This window comes from Hippopotamus amphibius, chromosome 4 (assembly GCF_030028045.1).
Source record: "Hippopotamus amphibius kiboko isolate mHipAmp2 chromosome 4, mHipAmp2.hap2, whole genome shotgun sequence".
NCBI classification, from domain to species: Eukaryota; Metazoa; Chordata; class Mammalia; order Artiodactyla; family Hippopotamidae; genus Hippopotamus; species Hippopotamus amphibius.
Window position 1 is genome coordinate 116,306,409 of NC_080189.1, and position 14,552 is coordinate 116,320,960.

Here is a 14,552-nt window from a genome sequence, read left to right on the forward strand (position 1 = left end):
GAGATGGGGCTGGAGGTTCCTCAGATCTTCCCCAATTCAGACCTCGCACCTACACCAAGAGGCTGCCGTGGGGCAGGGGCGGGGGGCGGTCTGTCCTTTTAAATGCCCCGGGCGCGCGCCCTGTGAGTTTGGGGAGGGGGGCGGCCGGGACCCGGTCTGGAGCGCGCACGAGCGCGCGCGGCGGGGCGGTGCAGAACGCGTGGGCGAGCGCGCGGCGGGGAGCGCGCGGCGGGGGCGGTGCGGAGCGCGTGGGCGAGCGCGCGGCGGGGCGGCCCGGGACGGTCGGCGAGGCGCGCGCGGGCGGACAGGCGAGCGGGCGGCGCTAGGGATCGGCTGCCGGTCGCGGTCCGGGTGGGCGCCCGCGGCCCCCGGGGAGGGGGCTCCTGCCAGGTGAGTGCGGACTTCTCGATCCCGGACAGGGTTGGAGGGCGGGAGGGCGTCCTGGCAGCCGAACCCCTCGCCCGGCACGTCGGCTTGCGGGGCGGCATTTGGAGCGGGTCGGGAGAGACCCGGGCTCGGGTGGGCTCCACAGGAGGAAGGGCAACCCCCTTTCCTAGTGAGCCGGCTGCCTGCGCTCCACGCGCGTCCCGGCGGGTGCCCTCCCGGCGGGGATCTCTTCTGCGCGCTCTCCCGCTCCTCCGCATAGCGTCCTTTGGCAGTTAGGAAGGGCTCTGGCGCCGTCCGAGGGGCTGTCGTGGACCCTGTGGCCTCCCATGCGAGAAACCCGGCGCCTCCTTCGGGAGCCCGGGGGTCCGCGTCCTCCCGGTTCCGGGCCGGTGGGGAAGACGGATCGCTTTCCGAATCCGGGGCTGCCCCGGCTGGGGGCGCACAGTGGTCCTTGGCACGTTTCTTGCTTTACGCGCAGAACGGTCCGGTCTGCCCAACACCCCTGCCCTGTCCCCACCGCCCTCCCCGGAGCCCAACTTGCCGCCGCAGCCGTGGAACTCCCAGGGCGCTGTGTCCCTTTCCCCGCGGGGAGGAGGGCGGGAGCCTCACATCGGCAGGAGGTGGCCGAAGCCACCTGTTAAACGTGGGTCCTGTGCAAAGTGACCACTAGATCTTCGTCCCCACCCCCCTTCCCCAGCCGTGACCCCCAACAGGTAACTGAATCAACGAGGGAGCATGCAGGATCTGCCGATGAACCGGGGCGGGAGGGATTAAAAAAAGAGAAGACGATGTGGCCGATGTGATGCAATTTAACAAAAGGCAATAAAACAAACTCCAGTATTTCTCCAAAGCTTTGGAAGTTTCCCAGTATTGTTTTACGCAGTCTAAATTTAAGCATCTAGCCTTCCCCCCCCCCCTTTTTTTTTTTAAACCGCAGGAACTAACCTCAGAAAACATTTAACTCTTTGCCAGGACCTACTTGGTGCAAAGCAAAAACTTAGAGTGAGTAAAGGAAAATGATTTTTGTGTCTTTCCCCGCTCACAGTAGAACATGCAGGTCTGTTGCCGGAGATTGTAGAAAGAAGCTTCCTCTGGCTCCAGTCTTCATGGAGAACAATTTTTTTTTTAAATCTGTATTTCTGAAACACCAAATCAGATATGTGTGAACGTGATGAAAATGCTCACAGGAGAACCTAAGTTTATTAAAGATGCTTTTCTATTTTTTTTTAAGCACTACATTCTTACTGCTCCAGCATGTAAAAAGTCTGCCCTCAAAGCTCAGTGTCTGAATGTTACAGATTGTTTTTCTAGGTGGAGGAGGTAGTTTGGTTCCCGAGGCCAATGTGGAAATACAAACAAATGCCCTATTTACTTGGGATTGGGTGGGAAGGGTGGAAGTTGTCTAAAATCTCTCTTGCCAAACTTGACAGTGTATGTATGGAATCTTGTGTATTTTCTTGCTCAGACCAGTAATAGCCATTTTTAAGGGACTGGGTATAGCCTTGGTATCAGCACCCCAGAGCTTTTTTCACATTCTTGGAGGAAAAATTTTGGATACAGGTAATTTAAAAGTAACACATTTTCTCCATTACTAGAAATCAGAAAGTGAAAATCAGATAATTTAGAGAAGGCTGGAAAGAGGAAAGATGCTTTTAAGAAAATGTGTGGGTGTTTGACTCCACCGTGTCTCCCTTTGTGGTGGAGGGAGGGATTTGTCTGTTTTAGTGCAGGCCCTGCGTGTTCAATTCATTCAGCAATATTTGCAGGCTCGTTTGACCACCTACAATGTGCTGAGCACTGAACTAGTCATGGGACATAGAAACACATCTAGATGACAGCCACAAGGCCCAGCTGATTAAAACCAGATCGAGTACGCCTTCATCAGGAGCTGAAGATACACCTGGCCCTGGTTCCAAAGTTCTCAGACACCTTAGGAGCCTGTGGTTGGCACCCTGTGTTGATTGTCAAGATCATCTCAAATAACTACAAGAGACAGAGTAGAGCCTTGAAGCTTGGGGGAGAGAGGGGAAAGGCTTGGGAGGGGCACAGCTGAGAACAGGGCATCCTCTGGAACCGAAGTTCAAGTGCATCTTATCCACTTGGTTGTGGACGGCCGCCAGTGGTGCTGGGGCATCCTAGGAGCATCCCAGAACCTGAGCCGTTGCCTTTGTCAGTGGAGGGCGGCTTTTCGTTTCAGTTTCCGCTGCCCTCTCCGGTGGCAATATTGGTGGCTTCACCGCTGCCTGCGTGTTCTCGGGAGGACGGGTAGGCAGCTCTACCCCTGGGATGCTGCAGCCTCCCCTCTTGCATCTGAGTGGGTCCAGCGTCTGTGCACGTTGACATAGTCGCGTCAATACAGTGCAGTCTCTGCAGCCGCCTCTGTAGAGAACCACCCTGAAGCTGCGCGTCTCACTAACTCCGTTGTCCCCCTCCCAGACGCGCAGCATTCATCTTGAATCCTGTTTTGAGAAAGTAGGTGCTGGGTTTATAATCCGTGCAGTCGGAATCGGTGGCAAAGGAATGTGTAGGGCAGAACATTCTGCCTTATTGGATAGGGATATGATTGTTCTCACGAGCTTGTATCTTCAGACTGGATATTTCCAAAGACCCCTACCACCGGGAAGACTTGGTTCTCTCTCTCTCTCTCTTTTATGAAATACATATAACATTGAACTTATTTTAGAGTGTACAAACTAGTGACATTGTATATGTTTGAGAAGAATGTGTTTTCTTTCATTTTGTTCCATAGAAGTCTACAGATAACCTGTTAAATGAACTTTATTAATTGCATCATTCCTCACTAACTTCGTGTCTGCTTAACATGTCATTAACAGAGAGAGTGACCCCACTACAATGGGGTCTTTGTCAATATCTCCTTGTATTTGAGCTAAAAAATATTCTGAGACTATTTGTATATACAACTTTCTATTTTAATATCTAACAATATGCATTTGTATGTTTATATTGTTAGACATGCAGTGTCTAATTGGAATTGAATTTTTATCATCATATAGTTACTTTATCACTAGTGAGGATTTTTGCCCTGAAGTCTGTTTTGTCTGATGCGGTATAATCAGAGTGATCTTTTCATTGTTGCTGTTGTTAATATTTGCTTGACGTGTATTTTCCCATTTTAAAAATTTTCTTTCAAATATCTTTACTGCAGTATAATTCATATTCAATAAACTGCGTATACTTAAAGTGTAAAGAAAGTACATTCACAATGTTTTGCAACCATCACCACCATCCAGTTCCAGAACTTTTTCATCACCCCAAAAGGAAACTCTGTACCCATTAAACGGTCATTCCCTATTTCACCCCTACTCCAGCCCTGGCAACTGCTAATCTGCTTTCTGTCTCTATGGATTTGCCTTTCTGGATATTTCATATCAACAGAATCATATAATATGTATCTGGCTTCTTTCACTTACAAGGCTCTTAGGATTCATCCATGTTGTAGTATGAACCTGTACTTCTTTCCTTTTCATGGCTGAGTAATATTCCATTGTAGGGATGTATCACAGTTTGCTTATTCGAATGTTCATCAGCTCATGGACATTTGGGTCATTTCCACCTTGTGGTTATTGTGAGTAGTGAAGTCATAAGGAACCACCAAACTGTTTTCCACGGTAGCTGCACCATTTAACATTCCCACTAGCAATGTTGGAGGGTTCCAGTTTCTCCACATCCTCATCAACACTTGTTATTTTCCATGTTTTCATTTTTATTGCCACCCCAGTGGGCATGAAGTGGTGTCTCATTGTGGCATTGATTTGCATTTCCCTAGTGACTAATAATGATGAGCATCTTCTCATGAGCTTGTTGGCCACTTCCAGATTTTCTTTGGAGAAATGTCTATTTAAGGACTTACTTTTCTTTTGTATTAGCTTTTATATCATCAGCATCTTACATGTAGGTGTAGTTATTTTTATAGGGCTTGGTTTGTATAGTACATACCTTCTCAAACCCTCATTCTGTTGTTTTGGTTTTGTTTCTTTTTCTGCTCTCTCTTTCCGGCTTCTGCTGTTCCTCCCAGGAGACTAGTTGACTAGTGCTCTGAAATATTTAATATTCTACCTATTTTAGTTATTGATCCAAAGCCCTGGGCTATTCGTCTATTCAGCAGTATTTGTAGGCTATTGGGGCACCTGCCATGTGCTGGTCACTGAGTTGTCACTGGAGATACAGACCTACCACTCCTCATACGCTTCTCTTTTGGATGTTTGCAGATTACATTTTATTTTTTTGAATTAACTGATTCACAGAGCCTAGCATAGGGAAAAAGAGCAGTACTTAACTCTGTCCACCAGAGGTTTCAACACCAAATAGCCATGGAACCATCAGGTTTACCACTTTACCTTTGTGGACCTTGGTTTCTTGGTCTGTAAAACTGGGGGCAGGACTAAATGACTTCTCAGGCCCTCTCAGCCCTTGAAACTGGAGATTATACATGCGTGATTCACCCCAACTCTCCCTTACAAACCTAATTCTGTGAGTGTATGTAAAATAGTTTATTTTGTACAACTTACTTAAAGGGATTATCTAGTGTGGAAAAAACAAAAAGATGCCTGTGCTCTTTTATACTAGACAGGTGAGTCTGGTCAGTTGCTGTTTTCCAAAATGGCACATTTGACATTTTCTGTGAAGATGCAGAGGGTTTGAAGAGCTTTCGTGAAGCTTTAAGTTCCTTGTGTGCTGGGCACAACTGGGAATACAGAGCTCAATGAGTGTGGTCCCCGCCTTTGAGGAACTTGTGATCTAGTAACGGAGATGTAGGTGTTGAGTGGGAGGCAATCTCAGAGGCCCACAGGTCTTTGGGGAGCATAGGAGAGAGGTTCCCTTTCTGGAACTGGGCCGAGAAGGGCAGGGTAGTGGGATGTCAGAATGGTAGAGCCGTGGCTTTGCTCATGATGCAAAAAAGTTTAGCCTTGAGTTTGGGGGGATGAACCCCTGATGGGTCACGAGAGGCCTGTGTTCTGCCGTGGACGAGACGTTTGTACACTGGGGCAGTAACCTGAAGCTGAGCGGGGGTTGAGGGTTGAGGAAGCGAGGGTGGAAAGATGCAGGAGATAAGACAGTACAGACACGGGGATGGTGCTGGAAATGTCCGAAGTTGAATAGACGTTCTGGTGCAGACAAAGCCTCAAAGAGCCTTCTTCTGGAGTGGAAGCCGAAAGCCTAAATCCAGCTCTTTCTGACCTCAGTCTCCTCGTGTAACTTGTCCTTCACACACACTAGAGAACTGATGAGTTTGCTGACCGAGTTGCTGATACAGGCAGCTTCACTTCATCCCTCAGATAGTCTCTAAAGTGTGTATGCGGTGAACCTGCGGTGTGTGCCCCCGCCCCCCGTTCATGCCTGCTGCGATTTCACAGTTATCATCTGAGGAAAACCATTTTAGTATCAACGTGTAAGAAAGCCAGACGGCAGCCGAAACTGCATTTCAAGGAATGCTTCGCTTTTTGACAATGTTGATTATCAGTTCATTTCCAAAACCGTTAGGTTAACTGTAAAAAATTACGGGTTTTCAACTGTTTTTGACCTACGCCACCGGCAGCTTCATATATCAATCTACTGACCAAGGGCCAGAGGTCTGACCCTTCCCTTCTCAACTGCTGGAAGAATGTCGCCAGGAACTTGAAAATTCACCTAAAAAGACAGTGTGTTAAATGCTGTATTTCCTACCTAATTCTCACGTCAGTCTTGTTTTTGTTTTCCAAAGTGGTGAGGAGCCGGACAACTTCAATAGGCAAGAGGTCTTTGTCACATTTTGAGTAATTTGAGTAATTATCAAATTCCTCTGTTGATTCTTTAAGGTGCCAGGTTTTCTCCCAGAGAGGTGGATAGGCGGTCCTTGAAATTCTGACATCGGTATCATCTTAATTGTTGGTTAGAGTTGCCCAGTTTTTTCAGCAAACATTCAGTTGTCTCCATTTTTTTCTTTTTTTTTCCAGTTTTTTTTTTAATTGAAGTATAGTTGATGTACAATGTTGTGTTCGTTTCAGTTGGACAGAAAAGTGATTCAGTTATGGACATATATGTGTATCTATGCTTTTTCAGATTCTTTTATAGGTTATTTCAGGATACTGAGTAGAGTTCCCTGTGCTAGACAGCAGCCGCTTGCTGACTCTCCATTTGATACTGGTTGTCCCCATTTCTTGAAAAAATTCTGAAAGCCCCTTATCTCTTCCCCTCTATTAAAACGGGGGGTAGGAGTTTGTGCCCAAGGGCCTGGATTGGCAGGGAGGTACTTGAATGCTTTGTTTCTGAGTTGCAGGAGGTGTCCAGGAAGAGCGTGGGTGGGCAGGAGGAACCCTCTGGAGATGCACACGCAGGGCTGGCAAAGAGACGGGGAAGATGAGGTTCAAAGTCTGATGCAGGGGACTGGCCCAGCAGGGGGTCTTACCGGAGCTTTGCTCCCCTCTGGTTTGGATTTAAATCTGTTCAACCTGAGATAAGAAATGTAAATCAGATCTTGGCTTCCGGTCTAACCAGGTGTTGCAAATACCAGCGCGAGATGAACTGTGCTCTTGGTCAGCTTTATTTTTGCTGTGAGGAGGAATGAAAAAGTCAGCTAAGAATTTTTTCTGAGCTTCTCAGAAGAAAGAAAAAGCATTATAAGACAATAATGTGTAATTATGGTGTCCAAGTAAGAAGTTCCACATTTTAGCTTCCCAGAGTAACGCTTAGTGGGTACTCTGGTAACATTTGCTGAATAAATAAAGAGAAAGCATACAGGCTTGTTTAACAAAAGAAGAACAACTTAAACTGGGATTCTTCCTTTGATTTTTTTTTTAATTTGCTAAGCAGTCCAGAAATGCAGTAGGCATATGTAGAATGTTAATTTTTTTTAAATGAGCTAAATATTAATATTTGAATTGTCTGCCTTTGCAAACATTTCATCAGATGGAATTAGATTTTCCTCCTGTTGATGCTTTTCTGTTTGCTTCTTCCTGGGTCATTACTTTTTGTTATTAGTAACAAAACAAATCAAGATCGTTGGGAAAATCTGATTTCTGCATCTTCTGTTGAGTGGTAGTTCACTGGTGGTGGGAGACGTCTTCCCTTGGGGCATGTTAACCAGCCTACCCAGGTGAGGCCTCTGCTGTGCAAGCGTTTGCTTACGTGTAGGTGAATCAGTTACTTTCATGTGGCGTATGGCCTTAAGTAAATTAATTACTGCCTCCTATTAATAGTTGAAACTATTCACAATTGAAAAGATCTGACACCAACCTTATTTTTCTACATTGTTCAGTAAGAACTTTTCCAAAAAAACCCTAAAAAACCCTCTAAATGAAAGCACGGTAATTCTTCTGGAGAAGTAAGACTACTAGCCTTTGAAGTGTTTAATTGTCTTTAATACCCTTGAGTGCCAGTTAAGGATTTAGGGTCCTAAGTTCTTAGAGAAGACGTTTTCAGAAGTAAAGAAAAAAACCAAATCAGAGAAGAAGCAAAAGCATAGGAAAAGGATGCTAAACCACTGACCATGTCAACTGTTTAAAACTCCAGACAAAACTAAGCCTCTGCCCCCCGTTGTCCCGGCAACAACCAGCCTCCACCTGAGAGAGATTTTCCTTTGATGTTCTGTGCTGGGACGTAGTCCTAGTTTGCTAGTTTGCTTCGTGAGTATGTTTGGAAGCATTCTTTTCTTTCCAAGGCTTTTGTTTTCTTGACATGGAGAAAGAGCCCACACTAAAGAATGGTTACTACATACTTACCTTACTTCAGCTGTTTATCTCTATGGAGGTCCATTTGGGAAGCTGATGTTGGTCATGGTTGTACCTGTCGATGTACACATGTGTGCGTTCATCCTGACGCTCATCACGTGTTAATATCGGGAAGCGTCACTGGCTTGGTGGGTCCGGTGTTACTGATGCCAAGTTTTTAACAGATCATCATTCGTGTTTAAAGTTACTCCCCTCCTGCTCCACATTTGCCCTTGATTGGAACCTATAGGTTGACTGAGAGCGGTGTCTCCTAAATTTCAAGGCTTTGATCTCTGAATATGATAGCGGGGTAAAGGACGGTTGCTGCAACAAGGTTAACGTGTCTGAAGAGACTCCTGAGTGTTCAAACTTTTCTGTTAGATCAAAGGTCTGTTTTAAGGATACTCTTATGGTTTTAGAGTTTTTAAATATAAATTTTGTGTTTCATAGCAGTACTATTTACAATAGCCAAGACATGGAAGTAACCCAGATACCCATCAACGGATGATAGCATTAAGAAGACGCGGTATATATACAATGGACTATTATTCAGCCATAAAAAAGAATGAAACACTGCCATTTGCAGCAGTGTGGATGGACATAGAGAGTATTTGCTTAGTGAAGTAAGATAAAGACAAACGCTGTATATCACTTATGCATGGAATCTAAAAAATGATAAAAATGCATGTATATGCAAAACAGAAACAGACTCATAGACATAGAAAACAAACTTGTGGTTACCAAAGGGGAGAGGGAGGGGGCAGGGACAAATTAGAGGTATGGGATTAACAGATACATGCTACTATGTATAAAATAGATAAGCAACTAGGCTATACTGTATAGCACAGGGAATTATAGCCATTATCTTATAATAACCTATAATGGAATATAATCTGCAAAAAATACTAAATCACCATGATGTACACCTGAAGCTAACACCATATTGTAAAGCAACTATACTTCCACAAAAAATTAAAAAATAAAAATAAAATATAAATTTTGCTTAAGTGACACAGTCAATATTCTGGGATGAATATTTCCCCAAATCCTGTGGCTGTAGTTTAAAAAAAGAGAGAACTTTGCCTGCAAGTCTCGTCTAAGTGAAGAAAAGGAATTACGCGCATGATGAAATCTGACGTGATGAGTTGTATCGGAGGGACAGAGGTGGCATCACGTGGTTAACAAGTGGTGGAAAAGAAGCAGTAGGTACTGGAGGAGCCAGTACCCCCATACTGTGATGGGCAGAATCCTGAAGGAAGGCTGGATGGGGTTTGCTGTCGTTTATGAGCCAGGCTTTGCAGAGGGGAGGAGAGGGACGGGGAGGCAGTGCAAACTGGCTCATACCCAAGCAGAACATTAAGGAGACTGCTCGATAAAAGGGTTCTTATTGTGGAAAGTAAGTGTGAAGAGATAAGGTTAGGCCAGAATCCAGAGACACTTTAAAGCTCTATGTTCTTACAGGTCAGCTCCTTGGCAGGGTTGGTTAGGAAAACGAAAACGGTGCCAACTTTGACAGGCCTGTGGTCCCAAAAGGAATCCAGGATTTCAGAAAGGTTAATTAGGTCCTTGCAACTCATTGGGGAATGTTGCATTGAGTCTTTGTTTTATCTTTAACAAAGTTCTTGAGAGCAGAAAACTTGGAAGAAAATGAACTACAGGACCCCAAACTACTTTTACTTGCCTGCCAGGTCAGCTCTGTAAGTCTGTGTCTAAATGTGCATCTTTGGTACCGCGGGGGATGGGAGGGGTCAGAGACTGTCCTTCTTGTGTGAAATGGGAGACGGACTGAGAGCTGTGTTGCGTTATCAGGTGTGTTGTGATAACTAGAGCACCATCATTTCTATGGAGTTTGTCTATAAATTATTTTTAGGGGGAGAAATGAAATGGTTAGTTTAGTCTAAGAATTTTATTCAAGCCCTAATTAAGTTGACTAGTAGAAAAGAAAGAATCTCAGGACTCCGTTTCCTTTTAACTTACGGATTGGGTTAATAAAACAATATAAAAGAGTCTTGGCATCAATTACAGCTTCATCTTCTAGGTAGTTTCTTATTATATAAAACTCATTTTTGTTAACGCACATCACTCCCATAAAAATAGGAATGAGTCAAGAACCAGACAGAAAACTATAAAAACTATAGAAGGACTTCCTAGGTGGCGCAGTGGTTAATAATCCGCCTGCCAATACAGGGGACGTGGGTTCGAGCCCTGCTCTGGGAAGATCCCACATGCCATGGAGCAACGAAGGCTGTGCGCCACAAGTATTGAGCCTGTGCTCTAGAGCCCGTGAGCCACAACTATTGAGGCTGTGTGCTGCAACTACTGAAGCCCACGCACCTGGAGCCCGTGCTTCACAACAAGAGAAGCCACTATAATGAGGAGTCCGTGCACCACAATGAAGAGTAGCCCCCGCTCATAGCAACTAGAGAAAGCCCGTGTGCAACAGCGAAGACCCAACACAGCCAATAAATAAATTAAATAAATAAATTTATAAAAAAAAAAAAAACTGTAGAAAACTATAAAAGTAGGACCCCTGTCTTCTGTGAGTAAATCAGAGCAAAGTACATCAGTACATGTTCAGACAAACGAAGGCTGTCAAGAACTGCCAGCATTAGGCCAGCAATGGCTATTTTGTGTTTTCTGATTATTTCACCTGTGTGTACATCCTATGAAAAATGGCTCTTTCCTTTCATTCACTGCTTAACCATAGGAAAAGCCCATGTGTGGTAATGAGCTGTGATGACTCGGAAACAATTCTCACTGTGAAGCTCCTTCATTTTTAATGTCCTTGAAGGTCAAGAAGAACATATCTTTTTTTTTTTTTTTTTTTAGAAATAAATTGGTCATTTTATTATTATTTTTTTGGGGGGTACACCAGGTTCAATCAACTGTTTTTATACACATATCCCCATATTCCCTCCCTTCCTTGACGCCCCCCCTTGAGTCCCCTCCACCCTCCCTGCCCCAGTCCTCTAAGGCATCTTCCATCCTTGAGTTGGACTCCCTTATACAACAACTTCCCACTGACTATTTTACAGTTGGTAGTATATATATGTCTGTGCTACTCTCTCGCTTCTTCTCAGTTTCCCCTTCACCCCCCGCCCCCTCCCATACCTCGAGTTCTCCAGTCCATTCTCTGTATCTGCATCCTTGTTCTTGTCACTGAGTTCATCAGTACCATTTTTAGATTCCGTATATGTGAGTTAGCATACAATATTTGTCCTTCTCTTTCTGACTTACTTCACTATGTATGACAGATTGTAGTTCTATCCACCTCATGACATATAGCTCCATCTCATCCCTTTTTATAGCTGAGTAATATTCCATTGTATATATATGCCACATCTTCTGTATCCATTCATTTGTTGATGGGCATTTAGGTTGCTTCCATGTCCTGGCTATTGTAAAGAGTGCTGCAATAAACATTATGGTACAAGTTTCTTTTGGGATTATGGTTTTCTGTGGGTATATGCCCAGGAGTGGGATGACTGGATCATATGGTAGTTCTATTTGTAGTTTTTTAAGGAACCTCCAAATTGTTTTCCATAGTGGCTGTACCAACTTACAGTCCCACCAACAGTGCAGGAGAGTTCCCTTTTCTCCACACCCTCTCCAACATTTGTTGTTTCCAGACTTTGTGATGATGGCCATTCTGATTGGTGTGAGGTGATACCTCATTGTGGCTTTGACTTGCATTTCTCTGATGATTAGTGATGTTGAGCATCTTTTCATGTGTTTGTTGGCCATCTGTATGTCTTCTTTGGAGAAATGTCTATTTAGGTCAAGAAGAACATATCTTTTTGAAAGCTGCTCAGCTATTAAATCATATTGAGATTTCTCAGGATATAGCCGTCAAGGTAATTTCTGTCCTAAGGTTGTTTTTCCAGGTTTGGGAACAAATCTTCTCAACATTCCTGTGAATGGAGAATAAGATGCTGAAAGAGTGGGATGTAGGTTTGCACGTGGGTCCAGCCCTGGTTGACGGCCTGACATGGCAAGGGGGTGTTTAAGAAGCTTATTTCTTCCCCGTTCCCAGCTAAGCTGTGCTTCTCTGCTGCCTGTACTGCGGCTCTGGCGGTTCAGAGTGGTGTCTGGACAGGAGTCGGGGTTTCTGAGCCTGGATCATAGTCCAGGGGGTTTGGAACCCAAGACCCAACCCGGATCTCTTCTTTTGTGAAACCTGTGCCTTGGCCCTGAGTCGGAGCGGTTCTCTTTTTAAAGGGTAGCGCAGTCGTGCTAAACAAAATTAGTTCCACATCACTTGGTTAAGGAGGATCATTTTCCCCTTCGTGTTCAGAACTGCAAAGACAATAATCACCCTTGTGATTTTGTTTGGCTTGTCTGCAGGGAATCTAAGTCTCAGAAGACGTGATTCCCTTCCCCCCACTTAGTGGAACAAAACCTGGTAGTTGAATGTGAGGGAACTTATCTATTTGTTCCAGTTTAGAGTCTTCGGTACATTGGATCCAGTCATCCTCTCTCTGGCTAATTTCGAGCTAAATTGTGATCCAAGAAAAGTTTAAATTCAGGGTTTCTCCTTCCCAGTAAAGCCACGCTGCCTTCAGTGTTTCCCTCCTAAATTGCCCCAGGGTTTCTAGATTATAGGTGTCTCCTCTGCTTCTCTCATTAAATCTGAACTCCTCTGTCTTGTGTCATCTCCTGAGACACTGGACCTTTCAGAGTATCCCAGGTGATAAAATGATCTGATAAATCATTAATCTTCACACCTCCAGGAAATCTTCCTTATTGTTTTTCCAGCAGTAAGAGTTAGGCATGTGAAGAAAACACTGTTGTGAAATAGACCAGGTGTAGACTATAGGACAGTCGAGGTGTGCCCCCCACTCAACCACCGAGCCCCGCCAATGGGATGTGCCCCTGGTTATGGATGTAAAATGCAGTGTTGTGTGTGCTTTAAAGGTATATACATGGACTGTGCTAAGACTCTAATTATAACTTTCACTCCATACATTTCAAGATCCACCCATGCCATCGGCCATTTGATTGCTTCTGACTGATGAACAGTATGCCATTGTAAAGGATTTACCTTGTTTTCACTTATTCTTGGAGTTCATCTTTTGTTAAATCTTTTTCCAAGTAATATAATGTATACATACATATATGCATCTTTATGCTGTTTTTAATGGTATCTTTTTTTAGTACTTGTTTGTGGCTAGTATATAGAAATTGATTTTTTTTGTACATTGGTTTATCCCCAGTGACTTTTTAAACTCTTCTTGATTTTAATAATTTGTGAGATTTGGGGGTTTTCTACAAAGACTGTAACTATCTGTGAATAATAACATTTTTGTTTCTTTCTTTTCAATCCCTGTACATTTTTTTCTTGCCTTATATGTGGGTTAGGACCTAAAATACAATACAGAATAGAGGGTGGGGTGGTTATAATGGGAACGGTGTTAATGTTTTGCCTTTAAATATGATGTTTGCTGTAGTTTTTATGGATATCTTTTATTGGGTTAAAAAAGTTCTCTCCTCATAATTTGTGAAGTTTATTTTAAAATTGTGGAAAATATTAAATTCATCCAGTGCTTTTTTTTGTCATCTATTGAGATGACTCTATGATTTTTCTCCTTTAACCAATTAATGTTGTACTTTATGTTGGAAAATTAATGTTATTCCAACCTTGCATCCTTGGAATTAACTCATCTTGGTCATTATTTGCTTTTTAGATCCAGCCTACATAATTTTGTTTAGGACTTTTTGCATCTGTGTTCTTGAGAGACAGCAGCCTATAACGTTTTTCTTCTTCATATATCCTTTGGGTTTTGGCATCAAGGTTTTAATAGGCTCAAAATGAAATGAGTTTGTTTCTACTTTTTTTCTTCTTTGCAAAAGTTTGTATAAACTTAGTGTTATTTGTTCCTTGAATGTTTCATAAAACTCTCTAGTAAAATTTTCTGAACGTGCTGTTTTCTTTGTTGTGAGATTTTTATAAACTGGTTCACTTTCTTTAATGGTTATATGACTATTCTGTTTTTTTCTTTTATTCTTAGATAAGTTTTAATGAAATCGTCTTTTAGGAATTTGTCCATTTCATCTGTGTTTTCAAATTTACTGGCATAAAATTGTTCATAATACACTTTTTTCAGAACCCGTGGCACCTATCATCATGTTTCCCTTTTCGTTCTGATATTGTTTGTCTGTTTTTCTTGATTACTTCTGCCAAAAGTTTGTCAATATTATTAGCATTTTCAAAACACTAAATTTTGAAATGTAGTTCTCTGTTGTATGTTTTTCTATTTACTTAATCTCACATTCTTTTTTCCCTTGTCTCTTCTGTGCTTATTCTTTTGTTTTTTTCTAATTTAAAAGTTACTTGCTTGGTTTATTAAACTGCAGTCTTCTAACATCGTAAGCATTTAAGTGATGTTTTAGCTACTTCCCACAGGTTTCAATATACAGTATTTTTATTACCATGTAGTTCTAAATACTTTCTACTTTCTA

The 14,552-nt window shown here is 43.2% G+C and overlaps 1 protein-coding gene across 1 annotated transcript in view; it reads left to right on the top strand.

Moving 5' to 3' along the window:
- Window positions 1–277: 277 nt before the first annotated feature.
- The window catches only part of PROSER2 (proline and serine rich 2), a 44,005-nt gene continuing 29,730 nt past the window's right edge, over window positions 278–14,552 (top strand). The window contains exon 1 of the mRNA XM_057730215.1: window positions 278–390. The gene's annotated coding sequence lies outside the window, so the exon portion shown is untranslated. The remainder of the gene's footprint in view (window positions 391–14,552) is intronic.